Below are 5,859 nucleotides of genomic sequence, written 5' to 3'. Positions count from 1 at the left end.
GATCTTTCCCAGATATCTATTCTTCTCACTGTTTCCTCTCCCTCGCAGGAAGGTGTTCGTACCTTCCATGTTCATCTCCATCACTCACGTCTCGCACGAGGACAGGGCACTTCAGGACTGCCGCATCGTTCCGCCGACGTGGCTCTCGGACCCGCATGGAGCAATCAGTTATGGACTCAGTCTGGTGAGAAATGAATGGCCGAACTTCTCGCTGCTCGTTCGAAGCGGGTGCTGATCTTTTATTTATTTTTATTTATTTATTTACCCTCAAGGTCAATAGACATTACAGAGGGGAGTGGGTAGGGAGAAACAGTGAAAATAACAACACAACGAAAGAACAAAAAAAAAGAGAACAATAGTTATACAGTCAGCACGTTTCTGGTCATACAATGTTAGCTATTGCGTTCTTGAAAAGGTTAAAGTCTCGAATGGTTGCTGTCGGGTTTGGAAGGCCGTTCCATCCCTTCGATGTTCGTGCCATGAACGACTGCGAAAAGAAGTTAGTTCTGCAGGAAGGAATGCCGACTTTGAAGGGATGATCCAAACGTTGTGAAATGTGATGTGGACGGATTATGAATTCATTATGTAAGAAGGCATGGTGGTAGAGCTTGTGAAAAAGACATAAGCGGGAAACTTTACGGCGTGATGCAAGGGATGGTAGACTAAGGTCTGCTTTCATGGATGATATGCTTGCGGTGCGATTGTAATTACATGTAATGAAACGAGCCGAGTTATTCTGAACCATTTCTAGTGACTCTATTAAATTGACGTGAAAGGGATCCCATATTGCTGCTGCGTATTCTAGTTTTGAGCGAATTAGTGTTTTGTATAGGAGTAATTTTAGAGTGGAAGGGGCTTTTGAAAAGTTACGGCGTAGGTACCCAAGCATGCGGTTGGCGTTGTTAATTACATAGGTGATATGAACGTTCCAGGTTAGGTTAGTTGTGATGTGCACACCAAGGTATTTGTAAGAGGGTACATTTTCTAACGGGTTATTACCTAGGTAGTATACAGGCGGTGTGCTAGGAGACCTAGTTACACGCATGAGTTTACACTTATTTGGGTTTAATTCCATCAACCAGTTGTTACACCATTCTGAAATCGCATTAAGACCTGACTGAAGAATATGTAAGTCGTTAGTGCATGTTATTTCTCGGAAGATCACGCAGTCGTCAGCAAAGAGATGAATGTTGCTAGTAACATTGGAGGGTAGATCGTTAATGTAGATTAAAAAGAGGAGCGGACCAAGAACTGAGCCTTGTGGCACACCAGAGCGCACTGCACTTAGCTCAGATTCTTTGTCGTTAGCGCTGACGAATTGGGAACGGTTAGTTAAAAAACATTCAATCCAGGTTAAGAGTTGTGAATCTAGATTAAGAAACCGGAGTTTAAGCAACAGAAGTTTGTGACATACTTTATCGAAAGCTTTGCTGAAATCTAAAAATATGCAATCTGCCTGTGATGAACGATCAAGAATAACGTTTAATTTGTGCGTAAATGATGCCAGTTGTGTTTCGCATGAATATGATTTACGAAAGCCATGTTGGGATGGTGTAAAAAAAGAATTCGTCTCGAGGAAGTTGGCTAGATGTGAATACAAAATCTGTTCAAGAATCTTACATGGAATACTAGTAAGCGAAATTGGACGATAGTTAAATGGGCATTGCTTGTTACCAGATTTGTGAAATGGAACAACCTTACCAACCTTCCAGTGTGATGGCAGAGAACCTTCGGTGAGGGACTGCTGAAAAATCATTGATAGAAAGACTGAAGAATAACAAAGTGTGCCCACCAAGAACTTGGGAGTAATTAAATCGCAGCCTGGGGCTGAAGATACATTTAACAATGTTAAAGCACTTTTTACACCATCATAATCAATTGTTAGCGGCAACATTGCAGGGTAATCAAAGCATTTTAGTTGTGGTGATGAGCAGTGTGCAACGGAAGTGAAGTTTTGTGAAAAGACACCATTAAGCAAGGAAGCACAGTCTTCATCAGGAATAGATTCACCGTCGTTATGAACAAGCGATATGGCAGTATCACTGTTGGCGTTTATCACGCGCCAAAACTTTTTGATATTAGTTGTGAGCATGTTTGGCAGATTATTGCGGAAAAAAGTTATCTTTGGCACTTTTTAGTGCTTCTATATATTCTTCTGAGGCTGTCTTGTAATCTTGCCAACGGGCGGGATTTGTAGATCGTTTAGCAGACCGATACAGGCGCTTTTTTCTGTTTGACAAACGTTTTAAGTGAACGTTATACCACGGAGCTTCTGGGTTAACTGTGATAGTATGCACGGGTATGTACTTAGATGTAAGATCATTTACTTTTGATAAGAACATGTCCCAGTTGGTTTGCACGCTACGGCTGTAAAAGCTGGCGGTGAATATGTCTAGAAAATTACTCAGTTCGACGTTGATTGCTTGGAAGTTGGCTTTGTTGTAATTTCGAATAATTTTAGTGTTTCGTTCTTTTTTGGGAGGTATCAGATTTGCGTCAAATGTAAGCAATAAATGATCGCTCAGTCCTGGAAGATATGTTATGTTGGAAACAAGATCAGGGCGAGATGTTAGAACCAGGTCAAGTGTGCTAGAAACCGACTGCGTGATTCTTGTAGGTTTGGTTATGAGCTGCGTTAATGAAAATAATGTGCAAACATCCATGAAGTCACTTGCTAATGAAGAAAAGGACTGCAGGATTGGGGGTTGATTTTGCCACCTAATATTTGGAAGATTGAAATCGCCGAGTAGGATTAAGGGCAGATTCGAGTAGCTGGATATCACGTGGTTAATTAAATCGTGTAGATGATCTGTGAAGCCTGATGGAAAATTGGGTGGACGGTAGCACACTCCTAAAACAATTTTTTGGTGAGCTATCTGGACGACAGCCCAAACAGTTTCAATGTTGTTACTAACGTGGACAACACTTGATGGTATTTCTTTACGCACTGCTAGTAGGACACCGCCACCGTGTCGTGTATCGCGATCAAAGCGATACACAGTGAAATCGTTAGCCTGGTCAAATAACTCATTATCTTGAATGTTTGGATGCAGCCATGTCTCGGTTAATGCTATTATATCAGGATTGCAGGTGTCGATGTACGATGTTAAGCAGTCACGCTTGTTCATAATGCTGCGAATGTTACAATGCATGAAAGATACTTTTGATGCACGATTCACACCGCCCCTCTCAACTCCCTAGCTTTCGACACGTGCCTGAGGGGACGGTTGAGAAGTACCGATGGAGTCTGCGCACGCCTGCCCATCGGTGCTACTAGCAAGGTGGTTAGTTTTGTGCGACGACGAGCATTCGATAACTTTGTCGGCTACAGAGTCGTACATATACGTTTGCTTGTTTATGACTAGCTTGTTGTATCTAAGCTGATATTTGGGGGAATCGGGCAGGCCTTTTGCATAATCCAAAAGCTTTTTTCTAAGATTACGTGTACCGACGGAGTAATCCTCACTGATTACTACGTTTTTTTCTTTCAATGTTGCTCGAGCGGCAAGAATCGTATCCTTAATTTTGAAACTTGTAAATTTCACTATAATGGGACGGCATGTGTTTGGCGAGTATTTTCCGAGTCGATGTGCGCGTTCAATTGCGTTATGGGGCAGGTTGTCGATTGTGCCATTGAGGCAGTTTAGTATTTTTTTCTCTGATTCATCCCACGATTCGCGCGAATCGGGGATTCCTCGAAAGATAATATTGCTGCGCCTTGACTGGTCTTCTAACTCGTTCAAACGTAACTCTAAGGGGTCAACTCGAGCTTCCAAATTAGCTACGTTGTCTTCAACGCCGGCAACGGTATCTTCTAGCTCGTCTATACCCTTCGTTTTTTCTTCAAGCGTGTCCAGACGTTGGTTAATGGAGCCAATTTGGGCCTCTAAAATCTTTTGCCCTGCCTTTATAGCCTTGACGTCAGCAACTAACTCGGACTGTCCCTTGGCTGACTCTATGGAACGTGCCTGGAGGTCCTTTAGGATGTAGAAAATGGCAGACATCTGTTCTTTTGGATCATCCGGTAGGGAATCGATTTCCGTTAGGGCTTTGGAGCGTGTACTAGGAGGACCTGGATTGACCTCAACATCCCCCGAACACAACAGCAAAAAAATCATTGAGAAGCAGTCGCATACAGTTTCACATAGCACCCCTGGGCACGGGAGCAACAAAAGGCAGCGGTCATCGCTCTTTTTAGCGTACAGAGAGGGTTGTTTACTGACCTGCGTAACATAAAAGCGCAGAGCGTGAGCGGTGCTGGTCGTCATGACGCTCCCGTGCCCACTGAGGTTGTGACGGTAGTCGCAGCCTTTTAAGCCACAGCCTGGGTGTGACGTAGCGGTTGATGACGTAGGTGCGCCGTACTCCGTACTGTTGATGCGTGGACGAAAGGTTGGCTCTGGTGGACGTACATGGTAGCTTCGCTGATCGTAATCGTTGCGCGCGAACTGTGGCCACACGTGTGGTGTTGCTGGAAGGTCTTGGGCAGGCAGCGAAAACAGCAGGAACGACGAGGCCACGAATGCCTGCATAACATAAAAGCGCAGAGCGTGAGCGGTGCTGGTCGTCATGACGCTCCCGTGCGCACTGAGGTTGTGACGGTAGTCGCAGCCTTTTAAGCCACAGCCTTGGTGTGACGTAGCGGTTGATGACGTAGGTGCGCCGTACTCCGTACTGTTGATGCGTGGACGAAAGGTTGGCTCTGGTGGACGTACATGGTAGCTTCGCTGATCGTAATCGTTGCGCGCGAACTGTGGCCACACGTGTGGTGTTGCTGGAAGGTCTTGGGCAGGCAGCGAAAACAGCAGGAACGACGAGGCCACGAATGCCTGCGTAACATAAAAGCGCAGAGCGTGAGCGGTGCTGGTCGTCATGACGCTCCCGTGCCCACTCCCGTGCCCACTCCCGTGCCCACTTTTGTTTAGTTCGAACTCGGCGAATCGAAGAGAACGGATAATTATTGTGGAAATAACTGCATTATTCAAGGTTAAAAGAGAATAAAGCATGCGGGCGTTGGAGTTTCTTTTCTACCGGAGTTCTGCGCTCTTCGACTCGGTGGCTCAAATTTCACGTAATCTGTTGGCTATGAAATGCGTAAATACCACTAACGCATCACTGGCTACTACATAGAGCGAATACATAATACTGATTGGTTGTGAGGGTAACGTGGCGGCGTTTCACAGGCGATGAGGCGTGCCGTACGGGAGGTCTCCGGATTAATTTGGACCACCTGGGAATCTTTACCGTGCGCAGACATCTCGAACACATGGTAGTTTCCGCTTTTTGCCTCCACCAGAAAACCGGCTACCGAGGCCAGAAATCAACCACTCGTCCTTTGGCTCAGCCGCACGGCGCCTTAACCACTGCGCCTGTGCGGCGGCTCATTATTATTAAATATTACTGATCTACTGAGAATGATAAAAATGATTTTGTACGTTATAGCTCTATTAACTTAAATGATTACCGTTATTTTCTTCCGTTTGTCAACCAATACAAAGTATGTTTGCTTTGAAGAGGGAAAGAGCTATTTCGCAGAATGCTTTTTAATATTATGTTGATGTTATTACTAGCAAATGTGGTTTCTTTGGCTGGGAGAACTTGTACAGATTGTTTTGCAACGTCCAGGGTCACGTTGAAGTCTTTTAGTGGTACTTGGTATTATTCTGGCCAGTTCAGCGGTCTTGTATTCAACTTTGTGCGTCCGGCCAAATGTCGTAGCTATTCGTAGCCAAGCCACCACCTTGAGGGGTTCGTGGTGGTGGCTATCCTCTTCGGTTTCAAGTCAAGCTAGGATTTATTTATCGACATTTAACTATAGGCTGACTTGACGCAAACATTGCGTTCTTTAAATATTGATAG

The 5,859-nt window shown here is 44.8% G+C and overlaps 1 pseudogene; it reads right to left on the bottom strand.

Annotated features, from left to right (window-relative positions):
• Positions 1–786: 786 nt before the first annotated feature.
• LOC144139053 (uncharacterized) lies at positions 787–4,800 on the bottom strand (annotated as a pseudogene).
• Between the last annotated feature and the right edge of the window lie 1,059 nt (positions 4,801–5,859).

The sequence above is a fragment of the Haemaphysalis longicornis genome, unplaced genomic scaffold (genome assembly GCF_048455015.1).
Source record: "Haemaphysalis longicornis isolate Haplotype H1 unplaced genomic scaffold, Haemaphysalis longicornis Haplotype H1 scaffold_5, whole genome shotgun sequence".
In the NCBI taxonomy this organism is placed as follows: Eukaryota; Metazoa; Arthropoda; class Arachnida; order Ixodida; family Ixodidae; genus Haemaphysalis; species Haemaphysalis longicornis.
The sequence above is the reverse complement of the archived record's forward strand: the minus strand, read 5'-3'. Positions and strand labels throughout refer to the sequence as shown.